Source organism: Macrotis lagotis, chromosome 1 (assembly GCF_037893015.1).
Source record: "Macrotis lagotis isolate mMagLag1 chromosome 1, bilby.v1.9.chrom.fasta, whole genome shotgun sequence".
Taxonomy (NCBI): Eukaryota; Metazoa; Chordata; class Mammalia; order Peramelemorphia; family Peramelidae; genus Macrotis; species Macrotis lagotis.
The window spans coordinates 26,359,824-26,385,313 of NC_133658.1; the positions used below are offsets into that span (position 1 = coordinate 26,359,824).

The 25,490-nt window shown below is 32.7% G+C and overlaps 1 protein-coding gene and 1 pseudogene across 2 annotated transcripts in view; one reads left to right on the forward strand and one right to left on the reverse strand.

Annotated features, from left to right (window-relative positions):
- CTNNA2 (catenin alpha 2) overlaps window positions 1–25,490 on the forward strand; it is a 1,546,517-nt gene that overhangs the window by 338,696 nt on the left and 1,182,331 nt on the right. The gene's annotated exons all lie outside the window — the stretch shown is intronic.
- LOC141512930 (nascent polypeptide-associated complex subunit alpha pseudogene) lies at window positions 16,626–17,425 on the reverse strand (annotated as a pseudogene).

Consider the following 25,490-nt stretch of genomic DNA (forward strand, 5'->3'; position numbering starts at 1 on the left):
TTGAGAATCAATCTACTGGATATTGTAAAAAATTTAAACACATATATTATGAGATAAAACATATCTTTTACTCAAAAAGATGTGGGGGAAACTGGATACCATTTGGTGGTAATTAGATTTAGTTCAACATATTAAATCATATATCACAAAAACCAGAAAATGAATATATTACCTAAATACAAAAGAAGAAAAGATTAGTTAACCATGCACAAATAGGGACAATAGTAATGAATTAATGCAAATAGAAGATTAACTGGGGGTGGGGAAGCAAAATTAACAATGAAAACAGGCAAAGAAACATGCAGAGGTGGAGACAGTACAACAGATTATTATATCATATTTGTTTTAATTCTTTTTTTTTTAGGTTTTTGCAAGGCAATGGGGTTAAGTGGCTTGCCCAAGGTCACAAAGCTAGGTAATTATTAAGTGTCTGAGGCCAGGTTTGAACTCAGGTCCTTCTAACTCCAGGGTGAGTGCCCTATCCACTGCACCACCTAGCCACCCCCAATTCCTTTTCTTTTTGAACTCTACCCTAAGAAGAGCTTCTAATTTGGAGGCTAATTCAACATATTAAAATAATAAATTAAGGAAAATATTAGAAACAAAGCAATTATATTCCCCTATTTCTTTCTTCTGAAAACCACACATTTCAAGTGCTTTTATGTAATCTTCCAGTGTTCTAAATTTGAACCATTCACCATTCTAGATTTTGTCTTATCCGTTCTACCGATTTTATAAATACCTTTTTTTTAGAATGTGTACTTAGAACTGACCTCAGTATTTCAAATTAAGTCATATTTGGGCAGAGTATGATATATTTTTTATATTATATAATGATACCTGGGGTATAAATGCTGCCTTAGGTCTTGTGGTATTTATAAAGATAAATGATGGTGCCTGCCTCAAAAGACTTATCTTTTAGTTCCTATGTTATAAAAATGGAGCTAAAGGATAATGTAGAAACATATGAATATGATAAATTAGTTATTGGTATAATAAATTTGCTGAGGGAGGAATGCTGGGATTAATCAAGAAAGGCTTCATAGAGATGGCAGGAACTTGATGATTTAGAAAGTAGGATAAATTATTATTGTCTGTCTTCAAAGCCCACCTCCATGATTGTTTTATTCTGATACCCAGTGGGCTTTCTTGAATGTTTCTTTTTATTAACTGTCCATTTATGGGGGTTTTTTTGCTTCATAAGAAAACCATACACAATTTATCTTCAAAGTATTTCACAAGACTGAAAAAGTAGAAGTTATGAAGGATCGTGCTTATGAATCATATAACTGCCATTATTTTCAATATATGATGTTGTCAGGCTAGATACTCTCTTCACAGATGCAGCTGTTTTATCATTCTATGCTTTCTCATATTTTAGGAATCGTGCCCATGTTGTGCTACAGGCATGTCTGACTCTATGTTGAAGGTTTTCCTCATAATGATACATGAGTAGCTCAATTTACACATCAGGAAACTTTAAATGTATTGATTAAGGTCACAAAACTGGTCAGTGTCTGAGCCCAGATTTCAATTCAGGAAGATGATTCTTCCTATCTCCAGGTCCAACACTATATCCACTATGCCTCCTCAATGCCAATAGAGGCTTTCCCATATATTTATGTTAATATTTCATTGAGATACAATGAACTGGGTGGATCCTTTGCTTTGATCTTCTGATTATTTTGAATATTTTGGAGTTAATAATATACCCATTGATAATGGCTTTAATTACTCATATTTTGTAGATTCTGAGTCACTTTCCTATCTCTACAAGTCTGATGTCATTTTTTTTTGCTCATTAGTTCTCTAAGCCATATTTAAATCTGCAACCATCTCCCTACTCATTCAAATATTTAGGTACAAGCTGGAAAAACACTTGCTGGGTATATTATAATGAGGATTCCTTTTCTATATAGGTTGGAATATATGATTACTTAGGGCCTTCCAATTCTGAAAAATATTGTGATTTTTGTAGAGAACCAATTCCTTCTCAAAGCCATCATCTTGATTTTTCATAGACCAAATTAAAAATGATTGATCACAATCTGTATGTAATATTGATGGGAAAGCTCATATCCCTGAGAATAGAATTACTTTGGAATACTGGGTTCTCACTGCATATTCTTGGCTATTTATCTCTTGACTAGCATTCTTTCTATTTTCTCATTATTTTCATTTTTGGTAAAGTCTCTTAAGCAACTGCTTAAATGCAAACATTTATTGATAACAGACTATAGGCTACTTATGTCTACAATATATCTTCCTATTTCTCAATGAATTACATACACACACACACACACACACACACACACATATATCTTAATCTTCCAAGGTTCTGATGTGCCATTTTTTAACTGTGTAATCAAACTATTGTGTTAAGGAAGATCACTACTGTGTCACTGAATATTCTGGGATAATTATATCTATCTATGATTTCAAAATACTTTCCAGAATATTCTCCTTAATTTTGGGCACAGTTTGCTCGAATCTATTGTATATATCTTATCCATCCTTACATGCCTCTACCCACATTATGCTATGTTATACATACTCTAACGTGTTGATCTAGTGAATTGGTTATGTTGCCTGCTTTGCTTCTTCAATGTGAATGGTTAAATCAATCTCTTTCACACTGCTATATGTTTGACTGAGGGTGCTTTGTGTAGGAATCTGGGATTTAGTGTCATATAGTTACACCTCTAAATTATAGATAATATTACAATTCTTTTTAAAGAAATTAGAAATCTTTATAGCCTGCATTAGTTGAGTAGATTACATATTTTTCATTTTTCATGTATATTTCACAGCATTACATTATGTGATGGATAAAGTCAGGAAGTTGTTTCCTCAATTCAGGAAGACTCCTCTTCCTAAATTCAAAGCTATCCTCAAATATTTGCTAACTGTTTAATCTTGGGCAAGTCATTTAACCCATAATCTTAGAGATTGTCTGATCCAGTCATTTAATAGACCAAAAAATACTGAGGCACATAGGAGTTAAGTGACTTGTTCATAGAGTGAATGAGCAGAAAAGTAAAGATTTGAACCAGGAACCTCTGACTCAAAATGCAACTTTCTTTTTACTACATTGTGCTCCTTTGGAGTGGTTTATTTTGAAGGCATTCATTGATCAGTTTGGGATTTCATTCATATACTTCAAAAATCAAATTTTAAACTGGTTATCAGGCCCCAATCTCTACATAATGTCACAAGCAATTCAGGGAGAGAACTGAACAACTTGATTTTGGATTTTTATTTTAAAGGCTATTCCATGATGCAATGCCTGCCTGTGTTAAAAGAAAGATGATTGGAAATTGTTTTCAGATGTATAATTCTTTGATTTGTGAAAATAGACAAGAGTCTACCCTGTGATATGAAATGTGAAGCAACAAAATCATACATTTTAGATAGCTAAAAAAAAGACATTATCACAATTTGCTTTCAAGATGAAGATAAATGGAAGGAATAAATGATTACCTAATGCAAGAAGAGAGGGCCTCTGGACAAAAGAGAGAACTGATGTTGTGTTGTTGGGACTGATTTGAACTATGAGCAAGAAATTCATTTCCCCTAATTTGGTGGTGCTAATAATATATATTTTTCCTCTTTTAATATTTAATGTTATATATTCTATACCCAGAAGGGGGAAAGTTATGACATGAGCAAAGGAAAATAACCCCATATTTTTGCTTTTCTTCAATTGTGTCTATAGGTCACATTTTCCAGAGAAATATAATACATTGCAAAAAAGACATGGGAAATATTTTGGGAGGTTTTTTTTAATCTTATTCTGTTAGTATTTTATTATCACATTATAATAATATAATGATATTGCTTTATCTGATTATTAAAACATAAACAAGACATGAAGATAAATGTTAATTTCTTTAATGTTCAGTTGCAATGTAATCTTTTAAACATTGAATATTTTCCAGCATTTATCAAAATGTGAATGAATTCAATGTATAAAAAAGCATATTGAGCATGTCATAATCTGTATTCTGATATAATGAGTAATGAAAATAATAACTGACATTTATTAGATCTGTGAAGTTTGTAGAGGCTTTGCATATGCTAGCTTATTTGGATCCTTATAAGTAATGCTCTGCAGGCATTGTTTATTCACATTTTACAATTGAGGAAACTGAGTTTCAATGAAGTAAATTAAGTAACTCTTGGAGACATGGTTAGCATCTGTTAAAAAAAACCATTATAATCAAATTTTTCTTGACACACAGAAAATTAGCATTCTAACCATTCCTAATCACCTTCTCCATTCAGTAAAATGTCAGTCTAACCTGAGAGTCCAAAGAGCAGGATTCTAATCCCAGTAGTGAAAACTAGCTGTGTGGCATTCCACAAATCTATTAACCTGATTCTGTTTCCTCATTTCTAGAATGAAAGAATCAGGCTAGATAAAAACTCCATTATTTGATTTTTTTTTTGAAACAGAAGTTTAAAACCAGTGGTCAGAAAAAAGAATTTTGTGATCTAAATGTCCTAGGTTTTTTCTACTGATAAGATATGGTAATTGTAGGTCATAGCCAATTTAAGTTAAATTTAGAAATTACTAATGCCCTTACCATGAGCAAGGTAGTGGTTACAGTCACAAGAGAGCAATAGTTTGCTTTTAGTTTCTGAATCAAATTGAACACATTGATTTATTTGGAAAATTGAATGTCAGAATGTAGCTAAACACCTGACATCCATCTCATAGAATTCTTGAACTTGATTTGGCTCTTGTATATATGCAGTATTTCCAATCATCAATCAATAAAAACAACTTGTGTTTCAACTACAGAAAATAAAGAACTTGGCATATATGCAGTCCTATTTTATATAAAGTAAAAAAAGCACATAGATCTTAGCTCTGGTGTTTGTGTTCTCATTCTTTGTGTAAACCATCAACAGGTGTAGTTGTAGGCCATTCATTAGTCAAGTTGGTGTAAACAGATTTTTCCCCAAGATTTGTGCTAAGATAATTGTGATGTCTCCATACAATTAATTTTGTCCCCATGGGGTTTTAGAGAAAATGAAGATACTTCAAAGTGGGTTGATTTCATGATGGTACCCATCAGTCAGAATAATCTTTTTGCCAACATGCCAACTATTTTGTTAGCCCTTGTATTTTGTACAAAAAGATGGAATTTTTATTGCCTATTCTATTATCTAGGTTACTGACATGTTTATAAAGAATTTTATATATGTGAAAGCCAAGATGGTGAAGCATAGGCTGAAACCCAAAAGAACTCTCTCACAATTTTCCCCAGAGCAGTTTTTTTTTGTTCTTTGCAAGACAGTAGAGTTAAGTGACTTGCCCAGGGTCATACATCTATAAAGTGTCTAAAGTCAATTTTGAACTCAGATCCTCCAGACTCCAGGGCTGGTGCTCTATACACTGTGCCACCTAGCTGCTCCTACCCAGAATAGTTTAAAAATAATGTTTCAAATCAAATTTTGGAGTGGAAGGCCATCAAAAGGCCAAAGGAAGATATTTTTCCAGACTTAAATAACTTAGAAGGTCTTTGGGAGAGGTCTATATGACCAGGGTAGACTCAGAAGAGCACCATCATTGAGTCTTAGAGGTAAACAAGGCAGCAGAAACAATAACAGGTGCTCTGAGCCCAGACATAGTAAAGGTGTCAAACTGCTGATAAGAAAGAAATTTCAGAGGACTCTTTACTAATGGCAAATCTATTTTATAAGCAATTCTGGATCATAGTTCCAGGATGGAGAGGAGCACCTGAGATGGGTCATAAGTGAGCGATTGGCCTGATCAGTTAGTAATGTCCTTCCCTATTTCTCATAAGATAATAATAACATGACATTACTGAAAACTTGAAGACCCTGGAGCTAACTCTGAATACAGCAGCACAGAAAAACTTGGAGTTTGGAGAAATACCTCCCCATCTCTAGGTAAAGTCCAGCTTTAACCTTAAATTCAAAATAATTAGATTGAGAAAATGAACAAAAAAAATACTTGATCATTAGAAGATGTCACATTGAAAGATCAAAACATAAACTGAGAAGAAAACAAAAATTTGAAGCATCTATGAGCAAAGCCTCAAAGAAAAATGTTACTCAAACTCAAGTTCAGCAAGAATTACTGGAAGACTTAAAGAGGTAAGAGTAGTAGTGTGACAATTCAAAAAAGTATGAAAAAATGAATTAACAGCACGTTAAAAGAAACTGAAGAAAATGCTGCATTAGAAAACAGAATTTGTCTAATGGTAAAAGAAGCAAAAAAATGACTGACAAATAGAACTCTTTAAAAAGCAGAATTTGCCAAATGTAAAAAAGAGGTACAAAAATTAATTGAAGGAAAAAACTTTTAAAATTAAAATTGGAAAGTGGGAAGGAAAAAACTTTTAAAATTAAAATTGGAAAGTGGAAACTAATATCTCCATGAAATTTTAAGAAACAACATAAAAGGCAAAAGGTTGAAAAAAGTGGAAGGAATCAGAAATATCTCATTCAAAAAATAACGTCATTGGAAAATTAACTAATGAGAGATAATTTGAATTATTTGACTACCTGAAAACCATGATATGAAAAAGAGCCTAAGCATCATATTTCTTTTTTGATGGTTTATAGCACGTGATGCTATATATTGTAATAGTAACCCTACAGATCATATGTTAAAAAAGAAATAAAGAAAAGTTACCCTTATAATTTAAATACAGAAGATAAAAAATTGAAAAAAACCACCAATTGCCTTCTGAAAAATATCACAAAATTAATACTCCCAAATTATATTTTATATTTATTTAATTAAATTACTAATAATTATATAAATTATATTACATTATAGACAAATTTGAGAACTCTAGATTAAGAAGGAAAATATTTCAGGCAGCCAGAAAGAAAATTAAAAAAACATGGAGCCACAGTCAGGATCACCTAAGATTTATCAACTTCCACATTAAAAAGTGAAAAGTTTGAAACATGATATTCCAGAGGGCAAAGGAGCTAAGATTATAATCAATAATAACTTTTCCAGAAAATCTTCAGGGGAAAAATGAATATTTAATACTGAAAAAGACCTCTGCACATTGCTGATGAAAAGACCAGACTTGAAGTAAAAAATGAAATTTAACCAAAAGAATCAAGAAAAGCATAAAAAGGTAAACATGAAAATATAATCATAAGGAAGTCATTGAAATTAAGCTTCTTCTACATTCCTACATGAAAGAAAATACTTTTAACTCCTAAGAATTAGGGCACTTATTAGAAATGACAAATACTGGGGGGGGGGGAGCAGATAAATAAATATTTTAAAAGATTGTTGGAGCAGAACCAGAAAAACACTGTACACCCTAACAGCAACATGGGAGTGATGTTCAACCTTGAAGGACTTGCTCATCCCATTAGCGCAACAACTGGGAACAATTTTTGGCTGTCTGCAAAGGAGAGTGCCATCTGTATCCAGATAAGGAGATGTGGAGTTTGAACAAAGTACAAGGACTATTCCCTTTAATTCGGAAAAAAAACACCCAGATGTCTTATGGTTTGATCTGGTTACCTCTGAGAATTCTGTTCTCTTTAAGGATATGATTTCTCTCTCATCACACCCAATTTGGATCGAGGTACAACATGGAAACAAAGTAAAGACTGACGGAGTGCTATCTGTGGGGTGTGGGCGGGGGGAGGGAAGCAAGATTGGGGGAAAACTGTAAAACTCAAATAATATCTTTAATAAAAATTAAAAAAAACATTGTTGAGAGAGAAATGAATTGGTTCAACTATTCTGGAAAACAATCTGGAATTATATTATAAGATTATAATACTGTGAATCCATTTTAATCCAGCAATACCTCAACTAGATCTCTACACTATAGAAATCAAATAAAAAAGGAGCATATCTACAAAAATATTTGTAGCAACACCTTTCATGGTAGTAAATAGTTAAAAATTGAAAGAATGTTCATCAGTTTGAGACAGACTAAAATGCGGAATAGGATTGTGATAGTACAATAGGAGCTATATAAATAAAAAGAGGGTAAAGTGAAGTGTGAAACTGGATGATCATTGAATCTTTTTAATAATAATCAATTGTGGCATACTTCACTATTCTGATCTATACAATGATCCAAGACAATTCCAAAGAACTCATGATGGGAAAATGCTCACCACATTTAGAGAAAGAACTGCTCAACTCTGAGTGCAAATTGAAAAATAATTTTCATTCTTGCCATTTTTTTATTTTGCTTTGTGATATGACTACATATTGAAATATATTCAGCATGATTTCTCAGGTAAAATTGATGTTTGCTTTCTCAGTGAATAGGAGGCAGGGAGAGAATATGTGTAAATTTAATATAAAAAGAGTGTGAAAGATAACAAATAGAAGAAAAGAATTTCAAATATGTTCATAATTTTCAAATAGTATAGTACACATTAACACTGAAAAATTAAGTTTCAGAGAGCATTTAATTTGGCTTTCAGAAATTAGGCTTTTCAGAAATTTGGATGAATGAAGTATCAGAGTTTAGAAAGTATCTAAGATCATAATTACCAAAAAATACTGAAAAAGGGTTCAGAAAGAGAGTTTGAAAATTGAAAATGAGTTCATTTTCTTCATAGACAGGATCCTTCACATCCCTACAGTTACAAAAACTAATATAATATATACTTACATATATACAATTATAAGACTCATAAAATGTTTATGAGGTATTATCATAATTTGATTATTATACCAAACCTCAGAATTAGGTGTTATTATCATCCTCATTTTAGGTTTTTCTTTTTTTTTCTGCAAGGCAATGGGGTTAAATGGTTTGCCCAAGACCACACAGCTAGGTAATTATTAAGTGTCTGAGGCTCGATTTGAACTCAGGTCCTCCTGACCCCAGGGCCAATACTCTATCCACTGTGTCACCTAGCCACCTGGCCACCCCTGTCATCCTCATTTTAAAAAAGAGGTAATGAGGCAGACAATTTAAATACTCTTCCTGGGTGAGTTTGAGATAAGATTCAAATTTAGATCTTTCTCATTTTGATTCTAGTACTTTTCTCACCAGCCAGTTACTTCTGAGAATGAACAGAAGAGAGAGGTGGTGAGAAGGTAGGATAGAATTGGGGTCTGGGAAGATAATTTAAGGGAAAAGAGATGTGAATGGGTAAGGGTTTGGGGGATTTGATTCCTTTACCATTATGTGTAATGTGACACTAAACCCTGAGATGGTTGCAAGAAATGGGTAATGTGAAAACTAAGAGCTGAGAAGTTAATTTTGGGTGGTTCTACTGGAGTCATTGGATGTTTTGGAGGGAAATGATGTAGATAGACAATAGACTACTTTTTGTAATCAAGCATTAAACAGAATGGAGAGAAGAAATAAAATTAAGTAAAAAAGAACAGGACCTGATAATGGAAAGTATGCATAAACTAAATGAGACTCTCAAGTCAAAAACATATTGTAAAATTTCTTTCATTGCAGTTAGTTGTGATTGCTCTAGAAGTGGCTGGTATATAGCGGAGGCATGGGGCTTAAAGTGGGAAAAGTTTGAGTTAAAATATGGTCTCAGACACTAGGTGTTTCATATATTTAGCCTTTGTTTGTCTCAGTTCCTTGAAGTATAAATAATATATAATATAAAATTATTATATATTATAATTATGCTTATAATAATAGGGTATATTAATAGCTATATAAGTGCTATATAATTTTTTCCTTTGCCTTTCTCTAACTCTAAGATAGAATAAGAAACTTTAAGTTAAGAGCTCTGGAGCAGAACACTACCTGTTTTTCTCCATAAAATCAGTTAAATCAAGATTTCTTAATTTGTCTGTCTGTATGTTTGTGAATGTGAATGAGAGAGAGAGATGCAATTCTTTTGCCACTCTGCTGAAGTGTGGACCCCTCCTAAGAATAAGATTTTTGAATAACTATCACAAAACATATAGACTTATGAAGGGAATAAAGTGTGTGTGTGTGGAATGTGTATAATATGTATGTACATATAATAATATATATTTAATATATTACCATTAAAGTACATTTAAAAAGTTTATAGACTAGGCAAAAATCCTATATGAAGAACTCTCATTAATCTAATCAAAGATCACATTCCTACATGAAATCTGTGAAAACCACTTTTATTTTTACCTTTAAAGCACTGGACAGTAGGGTGCTTAGTAGTCTCAAAGAAGAGATTTATTTAATGAAGTCTACCAAACATATGAGCTTTCGGGGAAATTCTAGCTCCACAAAAACATATATTCATCAAAATGAGTTCTATCAATTGAGAATATAGTTCTTAAAATGTTTCCCATAAGACATTACACAAACATTTCTTGTAAATCGATTATCACATAGACTGGAGAGCAAGAATTGTAATATGCCTATATATATATATATATATATATATATATATATATATATATATATATATATATTTACATGTGCAATGTGCATAGTTATATGTTAGTTAAATATGGTTAGTATTAATGTGCAGTTTAAAAGGGTGTCATGAAAACTCAGTTTGAAATAAGAACTATTTACTTCCTTTATTGTTAGAGATTCTCATTGACTTGACTATGAGAGGAAAGGAACCTATTATTTACCTGAGTGGTTTTTAGAGTCATAGAAACTTTTATAGAGTAAATAAGAAGTAAATATAGTCCTCACTTCCAGATAATTTGTATGTGTGCAGGTTTCATATTAGAAGTTTCTGAACAATTGATAGCACAAATATTCAATGCATACAGTCCCTAGTGAGACTTTTTTTAAGCTCAATGTCAGAAATCATCTGTGAGTACATTGACTGCAGAAATGAAAAGAGACTGCTTATGTTCAATTGTGAATCATAAGATTCTAAATTTCTTGTGTGCAGGGAACTTCTTTTGACTGTTTTCCTATCCCCAACACTCACCACAGTGACTACCACATAGTAGTTGTTTAATAAATGTTTAGTGACCAACATTTTCAATGTGGTAGTTTTTTCTCCTATGGTCAATGCTCCCTCTTCCATGAAGTTTTCTCTAATTTCTTTACTCATTCCTTCAATTAGAAGTAAATTGATCACATGGGATCATTTCTCAGCTTGGGAAATTTAGAGTCAATAACAGGATATAGTGATAACTTATCAGCCCAGGTACTTAGAAAACATCTCATTCCTTCCGGTACAGAAGTGAAAAAAGGCAGCTGCATTTTAATGTAACTTGTTTTTAGTTTTTGTAAGGCAATGGGGTTAAATGATTTGCCCAAGATCATACAGCTAGGTAATTAATTATTAAGTGTCTGAGGTTGGATTTGATCTCAGGTCCTCCAGACTCCAGAGGCCAGTGCTCTATCCACTATGCCACCTAGCTGCCGGGATTACAAAGGATGGGACAAAAAAAGTTATTAGTATTAATGGAAAAACAAAATAGCTCACTATTACATCTGAAATAAAATAGAAATGCTTTTGGGGATTTTATCAAACTTAATTTGGTCTGTAGTTTGATTCTCAAGGCTGTTTTTTTTCCCAGTCTTGCCCTCATTGCTTCAAGCCATTGTGTTGATTTCTGTTCCCCAGGTACAATATTCCATCATCTATGTTTGGGCTTTGAATAAATTGTTCTCATGCTTGGAATTTTCTCCTACTTTTCTTCCATAGCAAGGCTAAGTCCCATTTCCTACAAGAGGACTTTCTAGTTTACACTAGTCTACTTTCCAAAAATTATTTTCATTTTTACATAATTTCTGTTTCTTGGACATGTTATATTTTCCATTAAGATTCTTTGGGGGCAAGGATACTTTCATTTTTCTTGGTCTCCTTAGCATACGTGTTTGTAGGTATATAGTGTACAGCATACAGTAGATACTTAATACATGTTTTTTGAAACACTGAATTGTGTTAATTCTCCCTATTTTGAGATCTTTAGATAAAGTTGATCTCTTCTGCCTGCTTTTGTTCTTTTTCTGCTATGTCTACTTGTGTTCATTATCTCTTTTGATTATAATGAAAGCTCCTTGAGAGTAGGGTCTAAATTTTCTATGTTTTTGTATCCTGTCCTCCACAACCTAGTGAAATTCCTTACCCATATTAAGTGCTTCATGAAGGCATATTAAATTGAATTTTTATAACAATTACAAAAATTATGATATGCTCCCTCTTCTCTTTAACATTGGGATCCTTAATGTTCTTTCAGTTTCTAAGTTCCAAAAGTTGTATTTTCTTAAAATCCATTGCCTGTATCTCCTTATTTATTGCCTCAATTTAGCCTTTCTATCCTCTGTAAATACTAGTGTAATAATACCCTCATTAATACACTTTCAGGCTCTTCCTTCTACACTCCATCCTTTGAATATAAAGGTAACTATTTCTCAACTCCCCCTGTCTCTTTCCATTTTGATCAAGTGAATATGGGAAACACATTCTAATTCTTCCCACAAATATAATCTTATATCAATAATTATGCTTAGTTAGAAGTAGATGACTTTTTAAATGAAGTGACTTTTCAACAAGAAAATAGAATTTGGAGAAAACCATGGAAGAGGAGGAAGTAGGATGGAAGCCATAGTTTGAGAGATAAATGAAGAAAGTGGCCAAGGATTAAAGCGATGGAATTCAGTAAGTAAAAATGGGATATGAAATGGGAATAAACTTAGAGCATTTTCAGTAAAATGAGGGGTGAAACATGGATGCCCATTCATTATCACCATTGCTATTCAATATTGTATTAGAAAAGCTATCCATAGCAATAAAAGAAGAAAAAGAAATGGTAATGAAGCAAAGCTTTCACTCTTTGCAAATACTTAGACAATTTGAGAAAATCATCCAAAAAATTCCTTGAAATAATTAACAAATTCACCAAAGTAGGAAGATATAAATCCTCAACACATAAATCATCAGCATTTCTATATATGAACAACAAAACCCACAAAAAAGAGAGAAATTCCATTTAAAGTAGCTATAGACAACAATAAATACTTTGGAATCTTCCTCCTGAGAAAAGGCCAGAAACTGTGAACACAATTATAAAGCACTTCTCACCCAAATAAAGTCAGATCTAACTAATTGTCAAATGCTCATGGTTAAGTCAAGCTAATATAATAAAAATGAGAATTGTACCCAAATTAAATTACTCATTCAGTGCCATACCAATCAAACTACCAAATAACTACTTAACTGAACTAGAAAAAAATAAGAAAAAATTCATCTGGAGCATCAAAAAGTCAAGAATAGCAAGGGAACTGATGAAAAATAACATAAAGGAAGGTGATCTAGCTCTATCAGATCTAAAACTATAAAGCACCAGTCATCAAAACTGTCTGGTACATGTAAGAAATTGAATAATGGATCAGTGGATTAGGATAGGTTCAAAAAGACACCATAGTAAATGACTATAGTAATCTACTGTTTCACAAACCCAAAGACATCAACTTCTGGGAAAAGAACACACTGTATGACAAAAATTGTTGAAAAGAGTATGCCAAAAACTAGGCATATATCCATATCTCACACCCTATACCAAAATAAGATCAAAATGAGTACATAAAGGAGGACACAATGGATAAATTACTAGACCAAGAAATGCTCTATCAGGTCTATGGAAAAGGAATAAATTTATGACCAAACAAGAATTAGTAGTATAAACTGAAAAATGAATGATTTTGACTATATTATAAAAAATTTTGCACTAATAAAATCAGTGTTGCCAAAATTAGAAGGAAAGTAGAAAGCTAGGAAACAATCTTCACACTAGGTGTTCTGATAATGGTCTCATTTCTAAACTATATAGAGAATTGTATTAAATTTATAAGGTTACAATCATTCACCAATTGATAAAATATCAAAGGACATGAAAAGTCAGTTTTCAAATGAAGAAATTAAAGCTATATAATCATAAGATAAAATGTTCCAAATCATTATTGATTAGACAAATACAAATTAAAACAACAATGACATATCACCTCACACCTATCCTATCAGACTGGTAAAGATGAGAAAAAGGGGAAATGATCAATGTTGGAGAGGTTATGGGAGGATTGGGACATTGATGTATTGTGAATGGATCCAACAATTCTGAAGAGCAATATGGAACTAAACCCAAAGAACAATAAAACTTCATACCCTTTCACCCAACAATTCCAATTCTAGTTCTATATCTAGAAGAAATTATAAAAAATTGGGAAAAGTCCTACATGTTCCAAAATATTCATATCAGCTCTTTTTGTAGTGGCAAAGAATTGGAAATTGAGGGTATACCCATCAATTGTGGAATCGTTAAACAAGTCATATTATATGAATACTTTGGAATATTATTCTTCAACAAGAAGCCATAACTAGTCATACTCTACAGAAGCATGGAATGACTTACAGGATGTGATGTTGAGTAAAGGGAGAAGAACCAGGAGATCAAAGGAAAACTGTATTAGACCATCTATAGATGATGTTATCCCCTATCCAGAGGAAGAAAAACAAAACAAAACAACAACAACCAATAACCAAAAAAAATCCCCCGAAAAACCAACCCTTCACAATCTGATGAACACTTTATAAAAATTATCTCTTATATATTTCTTTCCCATAATCCTAATCCCTCATATTGAATATGGCTAATCTGAAAAAGTTTATCAGAAATATGTATGTACAATGCTAACCTAACTGCTGCTGAGGGGAGAGGAGTGGGAAGAGAGGATGGAAGGAAATTTTGCAACTTAATAATATACATGTGCATATGGATGGAAATAAGTAAATGAATGAATTGGATATAAGCAGTCGGTTTTGCAAATATTGAGAGATTTGAAGGAAAAGTTTGTTTTAGTATTAAGTTGCTTTGATATTTTTAGGTTTGAAAGCAGTGGGCTGAACTTGATTTATCTATCAGTTTTCTCACATACATTATTGAGCAATGGTTCCTCTTTGCAAAAGAATCAGCTACAAGAATCCAAGTATGAATTTGCACTCATGTGTGAAAAAAATGCACAGCTGAAAACAGGTAGCTGAAATAATCATGCTGATTTCAATAAATACAATAAAAATTGAGTTTTGTTATAGCATTGACCTCAATTGTAAAGCAGACCATATATTAATAGTCTCAGATATTTGAAAGTAAATGGTGCTGAAAGGCAATCAGTGTAAAAAGTAGATTGGGATACTGGTTTCCTGGTATGTATTGTTGACTTGTTGTTAATTTGTGTCATTCCTTAAAACAAACCCTCTTATTTTAGTCCTTGCAGAACATTTTGGGGAAAGAGAGGCCGCTTGCATTTGCCTTTGGTCACTTGTTAGTTTCACAGCTGCCTCTAATTTTAGATCTATATCAATCATTATTTTATTTTATTTTTTCCATGAAAGGGGGAATTCATAGGAAAGAAAAATAATGTAAAATGAACAGTAATAAGCATTTATTAAATGTCTTTTATGTGCTCCCTATTAGGAGAGACATGAAGATGGAAAAGTTTAAAAGATTTCAGTTCAAATCCTATCCTTGGAACTTATGAGCTATAAGGCAATGAACAAGGCCTTCAGCTTCATAGAACCTTAATTTTCTTAGCTTTAAAAGGCAAGGGGGCAGGAACAATTATAGGCACCTATAGTGCTTAACTCACAATGTGAGGTTCAATTGTTACACTCTATTTGATCTTCATCACCTATTCAGTAAAATTCATTGTTGATTTTCATCTGCAGTTGTGTCCAACTCTCAGTGATACCATTCAGTTTTTTTTAATATTCAGATGGTTTATCATTTCCTTCTCCAAATCATTTTCTCAATATCTAAAAAGGGTCACACAGTTATCAGTTGTTTGAGACCAGATTTGGATTCTTAAATATGAATCTTCTTGATTCTAAGCTCAAGGCTCCATCCAAAGTGCTAGTTCCATTCTCTCTCTTTTCCTCTCCTCTCCTCTCCTCCCCTCCCCTCCCCTCCCCTCCCCTCCCGTCTCTCTCTCTCTCTCTCTCTCTCTCTCTCTCTCTCTCTCTCTCTCTCTCTCTCTCTCTCTTTCTCTCTTCTTATACCTACAAACACCCCAATATTACACCCCAATATTCTTCATGTACTTGTCATCCATTTAGTCTGTTTTCTTGTTTATCTCTGCTCTCCCTACAGCTCAGGCAACTCATCTATTTCTATGTATTCAGTTTCTGTGTCTCTGCAGATGACTCTCCTATCAGCTTATCAATATTCCTCCTTTGTCACATTTCTTATGATACTCTAGAACATTCTTTTATACTTTCTATATGAAAATTATGCATCTACACCTTCCTGTTTTCTCACATTTAGATTCTAAGTTCTTTTGGTGTCTAGCATGTTGTTTTGAGTATGCTGCAAGCATTTAATAAATGCTGAATTGAATCAGAACTGTCCTTTAACAGATAAAACCTTACAAAGAAGCAAGCTTTCCATCACTAGATTTGTTTAAGCAGAGACCTGTGAGATCCAATAGGATACATTTATCTATCACTTTAAAATTTTCAACATATCTTCCTTATTTCAGCCTAGTATGCTGATACAAGCATTATTCTTCTCATTTAAAATATGATGAATCTGAAAGTCATAAAAGAATCAACTTGACTAGACAATCAAATTCAGGTCTTCTGACTTCCAAGACCTAAGTGCTTTCAATAGAAAATTGCTGGGTCTGAGAGTGATCCTATATGAGCAAATTGGATCCAATCTTCCTTCCATCTTTTTTTTTCCAACAAGAAGCCACAACTTTATTGATAGAAACAGTACAAATTTCAAATGAGGTTGCATTTAATCTTCTCTGAAACACTGAAAAAATGTCTTTGTCCCCAGATTGTTAGATCGTTAACTCCATAATAGCATTTACAATATCATTACTGTTGTTCTTTAGGGCTCAGACAGCCTTTGCTCTGGAGACATTTGCCTGGGACATGACCAATTCTATGTCCTTAACTTCCACACCTGTTTCATCAACCTCTTCTTCTTCACTTTCTTCTTGTACAGTTGGAGTCTGTGTATTTTCCTGTAAGTTTGAAATGGCTTCACCCTGAACTTTGAATTTTTCAGCAGCAGCTAGCTGTGCCTGCTGAGAGAGACCCTCAATCTTGGCTTCCCCAAAGACTATGTAGGTATCTGAAGCTGGGCTCTGAAGCTGGGCTCTTGTAGATATCTGGCTTTGTGATTACAAAGAGGATATTCTTAGATTTCTGAATGGTGACTCTAGTAACCCCTGTCACTTGTCGAAGTCCCAGTTTGGACATAGCCTTTCGTGCTTTCTTTTCACTTCGACTCTGTTTTGCTTTACTGACTGGCTCCTCATCAGTCTCAGCAGCTGCTGCCAACTGGGCCTGTTGTGTGGTTGCCTGTGTAGAATCCTGTTCCTCAAGCTCTGGTACTGATTCATCACTATCAGACTCTGTTCCAGGCCCTGTCTCAGCCTGGGGCTGTGGCAACTCTTGCTCTGTGGCCGGGACGGTTTCTGTCGCTTCGCCGGGCATTTTGTGAGAGGCACGCGAATCCAAGATGGCTCTTCCTTCCATCTTCTAACTTTTTTAACCTTTACATTTTCTTTTGGAGGAAACTGAGCCAAGATGGCAGAGTAGCAGGGAGTCACCTGAGATTTCCTAAATTAACCTCAAAATAAATTTAGAATGAATTCTGGAATGGTAGAACCCACAAAATATTGTGGTGAATATTTGACAGACCAAGACAACGTGGAAGGTCAAAAAAGAAAGGTCTCTCTCGGCAGGAGGGTGGTTGGACCTGGAGGCCAGTACAGACCATATAGCAGAGGTGGCCAGCGGCAATCCTTGCAGGAAGTTCATTTGTGGCAGCAACAATGTTGCAAGCTTTCAACCCACAGAAGGTAAAGTGTTCACACAATTTCTCAGAATTCTGCTGGCCCTAGATGTACAATTCTGTTTTATTTCCCATCTGTAGCTCTGGTTCTCAGTCCCAGAGTTTTAGAGGAGCATTAAATCACTGACTAGAATTTGTGGCACAATGGTATAAGGACTCTGATCATAGTTTCATGGTGGAAAAGAGTCCTTTTGGTTCCTCAAAGATCAGAGCAAAGGTCAAGACTCCCAAGACTAGATCTGAAAAGAGCAGCAAGAAAAACTTTAAGCTTGAGACAGTGCTTGCTTTAAACCAGGATCAGAATTCAGCTACATTATGAGGTTAAAAAAATCAAGAAGTAAGCTAGAAATTATACTAACAAAAGAATAAAAAACAGTCATGAAATTTATTATATCGACAGATGAAGACAATAAAATCAAAACAATTACATGCAAATCTTCAAAGAAAAATGTGAATTGATCGGAGGACTGAAAAAAGAGAAATTCTTGGAAGATATCAGAATTTTAAAACAAATGAGAAGAGGAAAAATTATGTAAAGACATGGGTGATGCAAGAAAATAATGAAAAGGGAGTCAAAAACTTAGCAAAGAAAACAACACCTTGAAAACAGAATTGGACAAATGGGGATAAAAAGGTTCAAAAAATTCATGGAAGGAAAAAAAATATTTAAAAAGTAAAATTGAGGGGTGGCTAGGTGGTGCAGTGGATAGAGCACTGACCCTGGAGTCAGGAGTACCTGAGTTAAATCAGGACTCAGACACTTAAAATTACCTAACTGTGTGGCCTTGGGAAGACCAGTTAATCCCATTGTCCTGCAAAAAAAAAAAGTTTAAAAAAAGTAAAATTGACCAAATGGAAATGTAGGTATAAAACTCACTGAAGAAAATAATTACTTAAAAAATTAGAACTGGGTAAGTGAGCTAATGACTCCATGAGACATCAAGAAATAAAACAAAATAAAGAATTTATATCTCCTTAAAAACAACTGACCAGGAAAACAGATCAAAAGAAGAGATAATTTAAGAATTATTGGACTACCCAAAAGCCACAATAAAAAAACCCCAAAAAACTAGATATTGACTCTAAAGAAATTATTTTTAAAAAGACATGATATTCTAGAAGCAGAGGGGAAAAGTAAAAATGACAGAATCCACCAATAATGTCTTCAAAGAGATGCCCAAATCAGTATTCCTAAATGTTCAGTAGCCAAATTCCACAGCTCCTAAATCAATGAGATTATATTGCAAGCAATCAGAAAGAAATCATTCATACTGTGGAGCAGTCAGGATAACACATTAAATGAACAGTTAGATTGCTCAAAGGATAGAGACTGAACCTGGAGTCAGGAAGATCGGAGTTCAAATGTGACTTTAGACATTTCACTAGGTGTGGAAAGTCACTTAACCTCTGTTTGTCTTAATCCACTGGAGAAGAAAATGGCAAACCACTACAGTATCTTTGCTTAGAAAACCCCATGAGCAGTATAATTCAGAGCCATGAATCAGGTGTGATTGAATAACTGAAGAACAATAAACTTAGAAGTTTGGAGGTCTTGAAAAGCAATATACTGAAAGTCAAAGAAGTTAGGATTACAACCAGGAATGATCTACCCACCAAAACTGATTATAATTTTTTGAAGGAGAAAAAAATGGATATTAAATGAAACAGAAGGGACAGCTAGGTGGCACAGTGGATAGAGCACCGGCCCTGGAGTCAGGAGAAGCTAAGTTCAAATGTGGCCTCAGACACTTAATAATTACCTAGCTCTGTGGCCTTGGGCAAGACACTTAACCCCATTTGCCTTGCAAAAAAAAAAATTAAATAGAAGATTTACAGTCATTTCTGGTGAAAAGAACAGAAATGAAAACTGAAAAATGAATTTTAACTTTCAAATACAAGACTCAAGAAAAGGATAAAAATGTAAATAGGAAAGAGATACTATAAGGATTCAACAAGATTAATTGTTTATACTTTATATGAGGAGAAGATATATATATATATATATATATATATAACTTATATACATATATATGATTAAAACACTTGAATTGTACTCTCATTTGAATTTACAGAATTCTTTTAATATTATTGATGTTTCCTTTGATTTTCAAGATTTCAAAATTATTGTTCAAATGAGAATTGAATGAGAATTCTAAATTAAACAGAAATATTACCTACATTCAGTAGAATATATATATATATATATATATATATATATATATATATATAGAGAGAGAGAGAGAGAGAGACAGAGAGACAGAGAGACAGAGAGACAGAGAGACAGAGAAAGGACATGGGTATGAGCTGACGATGATGGAATTTTTTTTTAAAATAAAGAAAAATTAAGGGTGCAAAAGAGTTATATAGGAATAAGAGGAAAGGAAGAATTATAATTATAATGGGGAAAATTAGCTCATGAAAGAGGCATAAAAGAAAGATTTTGTGATGGAGTAGAAAATAGAGAATAGTGATTAAAACACTTGAATTGTATTCTCATCTGAATTTACTCAAGGAAATAAAATACACACTCAGTTGAATATAGAAACCTATCTTATCCTATAAGGAAGCAGCTAACAGATTGAGTAAGGTGACCAGAAGCAAACAGACTTTTGAGGAGGTACATGGAAAAGAGAGAGAGAGAGAGAGAGAGAGAGAGAGAGAGAGAGAGAGAGAGAGAGAGAGAGAGAGAGAGAGAGAGAGAGAGAGAAGAGACATATCAGGGAAAGGGAAAGATAGAGATAGGATGGATAATTACAACAATTATATGTAAAATTACATGAAATGAACTCACCCATAGAATTCAGATGGTTAACAGAGTGGTTTAAAAACCAGAATTTTACAATATATTATTTTCCTTGAAGTAGAAAGACACACAAACAGAACTAATCTAAAGAGTTGGAGGAGAATCTTTTATGTTTCATTGATATAAAAAAATAAAGCAGATGTAGCAATCATGATAGACAAAGTAAAAGCAAAAACTAAGAGATAAGAAGAAATCAGCATTTTGCTAAGAGGTACTATAGGCAGTGAAGTAATATGGAAACTAAGCATATATGTACTAAATACTATAGCATAGAAATCCTTAAAGGAAAAGTCTCAAATGACTAGCAAGAGGAAACAGATATAATAAAGATAATAAGAAGTTAAGGAAATAAATTAGAATTTTAGGAAAAAAAAGGTAGATATGGTTGAACTCTGCAGAAGATTAAATGAGAATTGAAAGGAATATACTTTTTTCTCAGGAACACAGGGCCTATATTGACCATGTATTAGGACATAAAAACATCACAACCAAATGGAGAGAAACAGAAATATTTAATGCATCCTTTTAAGAAAATAAGACAATAAAATCTACATTCAGTACAGTACCATGGAAACATAGAGAATGGCAACACAGAGACAGCATATGAAAATTTATGGGAGGCAGCCAAAGTAGTACTTAGGAAAATATATATTTCTCTAAACTCTTACATCAATAAAATAGAGGCAGGGCAGCACAATAATCATGCAGCTAAAAAAATTGAGAAAAAGAACAAATCAAAAATTCTCATCTGAACACTAATTTTGAAATCTTGAAAATGAAAGGAAGTATCAAAAATATTAAAAGAAAGAAAACCATTAAACAAATAAAACCAGGATCTTTTTTAACCCAAATACTAATAAAATAGATAAACCTTTAGTTAATTGCTCAAAAAGAAAAAAAAGCCAAATTACCAATATCAAAAAATGAAAGGGTGAATTTACCAAAGATTAAATTGAAGTAATTAATATAAAATATTTTGCCCAATAAATCTGACAGACTATGTGAAATAGATGAATATATATGGTTTTTTTAATATTTTTGCAAGGCAAATGGGGTTAAGTGGCTTGCCCAGGGCCACACAACTAGGTAATTATTAAGTGTCTGAGGTCGGATTTGAACTCAGGTACTCCTGACTCCACCATCCACTGTGCCACCTAGCCGTAAAAATTGTAAATTGTCTAGAGTAATCGAAAAGGAAATAGAAAACTTAAATAACTCTATCTTAGAAAAATAAACAGAACAAGCCATCAATAAGCTCCTGAAGAAAAAAAATTTCTAAGTGATTTCTATAAAACACTGAAAAAAAAAATTAATTTCAATAATACAGAAACACTTTTTTTAAAATAAGGAAATAATGAGTCTTACAAAACTCCTTCTTTGGCACAAATACCATGCTGATAACTAAATCAGGAAAAGTGAAACAGAGAAAGAAGACTATATTTTTTTCCTAATGAATATTGTTGAAAAATTTTAAACGGAACACTAGCAAAGGAATTATAGCAATCTATTTCAAAGAACTCACACTATGACCTGGTGTGATTTATACCAGCAATACAAGACTGGTTCAGTTTTTGAAAAAAATTATCAGTACAATTGACCACATCAATAACAAAAATCATATAATTACCCCTATAGAGTTAGGAAAAAAACTTTTGACAAAATACTACACACATGCCTATTAAAAACACTGGAAAAATAGGAATAAATGCAAATGTCCTTAAAATCATATGTAGTATCAATCTAAAAGGTTCAGCAAGCATTATCTGTAATGGGGATAAGACAAACTTAGAAAGATCAGTAGTGAAACAAGGATGTGCTTTTATTTCTATTATTTTTCAATATGTACTTGAAATACTAACTATAACAAAAAAAGAAAAATAGATTAAATGAATTAGAATAGGCAAGGAGGAGATTAATTGCCATTCTTTGCAAATGATATGGTATACTTAGGGAACTCTAGAAAAGTCAATGAAAAACCTATTAGAAATAATTAACAGTTTTTGCCAAGTTTATTTTTTCAAAATATAAAATAAACCCATATTTAGCCTAAACATTTCTATATATTACCAACAAATTCCAGCAGCATGAGATAGAGATATTCTATTAAAAATAACTATTGATAATATGATATATTTTAGTATGTACCTTCCTAGGTACACAATCTCAGGAACTATGCGAATGCAATTACAAAACACTTTTCATGTGAATAAAGTTAGATCTAAACAACTGTAGAAATATTGATTGCTCACATTCATGAAAGTGAAATGGCATTTCTAACTAAATTAATTTGCTTATTTAATACCATAGCAAATAACTAAATTATTTCATAAAACTATCAAAAATAATAAAATTCGCCTGGAAGAACAAGAGGTCAAAAATATCAAAGGAGACATTGAATTAAAAAGTTTAAAGGAAGGTGACTTAGCAGTACCATATGACAAACTATATTAGAAAGCAATAATCTTTAAAACAATTTGGTGCTGGCTAAGAAATAGAACAATGGACAAGAGAAATGCATCAGTGCATGATGCATAGAAGTAAATAACCATAACAATCTATTGTATGGAAATTGAGAACTCATTATTTGGGGCAAGAGCTCATAATTTGAGAAAAATTTGCTGGAAAATCTGGAAAGGTGTTTGGCAAAAACTAGGCATAGACAGTCATCTTTGTGTACTTAGATATGATCAAAATGGATTCATGATTTTAGGCATAAAGTATCATATCATAAGCAAATAAGGGAAGCATGGAATATCTTACCTTTTAATCTAAGAATTTATGAATAAAGCCAGATAGAAAAGTTACACAAAGTAAAATGGATATTTTAAAATTACTGGTTTCATTTTTTACACAGACAAATCAATGTAGCCAAAATTACAAGCAAAACAGAAAATGGGGGAAATCTTTAAAGCAAATTTTTCTGATGTAGAGGCCTAATTTCTCATATAAATAACTGAGTCAAACTATAAGATTTTGTGTGATTTCCCTTTAATAAATGGTAAAATGATTTGAACAGGTATTTTTAGGGGAAAAAAATCATATCTATCTATTGTCATATAAAAATGCTCTAAATCACTAATGATTAGAGAAATGAAAATTGAAACTTTAAGGTACTTCCTCATATCTATCAGATAGGTTAATATGACAGAAAGGAATAAAAATATATGTTGGAGGGGATGTGAAAAATAGGGACACTAATGTTCTGTTGGTCGAGTTGTAAAATGATCCATTCATTCTGGAGAACAATTTTGAACTACTTCCAAAAAAAGGATGCCCTTTGATCCAGCAATATCTCTGCTAGGTCTATATTTCAAAAATATTTTTGTAAAATAGGAAAGGTATATTTTTTTACAAAAATATTTGTGGCAGCTCTTTTGGTAGCAGCATAGATTTGGAAATTGAGAAATTGGAAATGGGGATGAGTGAAGTTGTCATTTATGATTGTGATGGAATAACATTTTACTTAAGAAATGATAAGCAGAAAAATCTTGCAAAAACATGATTGTTAAAGACTATTTCTACATGTAATTGGAAAAAAAATAGAATGGAACCTAAAGGCATTCAGGTGGTGCAGTGGATAGAGCACTGGCCCTCGAGTCAGGAGTACCTGAGTTCAAATCTGACCTCAGGCATCTAATAATTACCTAACTGGGTGGCCTTGGGCAAGCCACTTAACCCTATTTGCCTTGCAAAAAAAAAAAAGCTAAAAAAAAGTAAAATAATAGAATGGAACCTAAAAAGAAAGAAATGATGAGCAGAATGGTTTCAGGAAAACCTGAAAAGTTTTATATGAACCAATGAGTGAAATGTGCAGAACCAGGAGAATATTGTTCATGGTAACATTATTATATGATGATCAATTGTTAACAACTCAGATAATAGCAATACCATTATCCACTACAGTTCTGAAGAATATCCATTTACAGAGAAAGAATGGATGAATTCTTATTTCAGATTAAATCATGTCTTTTTTTTAAATTTTTGCTGTTTGTTGTCTGTGTTCCTTTGCATCACTGGTACTACGGACATGTGTTTTCCATGACTGTATTCATAATATATATATATATATATATATATATATATATATATATATATATGTGTGTGTGTGTGTGTGTGTGTGTGTGTGTGTGTGTGTGTGTGTATGTATGCATGTATGCCTTTTCAAGGAAAAGGGAGAATAGGAAGAGAGAGGATTTGAACTCAAAATTTTAACAAATTTATGTTAAACATTATTTTTGCATGTAATTGAAAAATAAAAATATTAAAATGATAAAAAAACTTTAGAATAATCAAAATTTAGTTTTTCATATCATAGATTAATAAACTTATACTTGAAGTATTTTCATGATTTCTCAAGATTTTGCAAATGGAATTTGAACTTAGGGGTTTGAGTGTTGGCCAAGTTTTCTTTCCCCAACTCCTTGCTGCCTGCCTCGCTTTCCTTTGCTTCAGTTTTCCTATAAATTTTGATAGTTACTTTTCCTTTACATGGCTAAACTAGGAGTTAATTGCCTCTATTTGATAGCAGCCCTTTATTTAACACCTTGCCTTCTGATGTGTTATCACAGGGCTCTATTGAAACTGCCCTTATAAAAGTTGTTTATACCCTTTTATGTGTTACCAATGACCTTTTATTCTGTTGTATTTTGTTTTAATTTCTCTGTAATTTTTAACACTCTTGACTGTCCCTCATTCTTCATGGTTTCTTCTCCCTTAGTTTCAGTGGTACTGAATTTCTTTTTCTACCTGCCTAACCACACCAGTCCAGTCTGCTGAGCTGATTTATTATCCTTTTTCCTCTAAATAAGGTTCTCCTTCAAGATTGTCCTTTCCTTTTTTATTTCTACATTCTTTCCTTTGGCTATATGAACTGCTACACATAAATTCAATGACTATGTCTTTGAACGTGGCTACTAAATCTGCTAT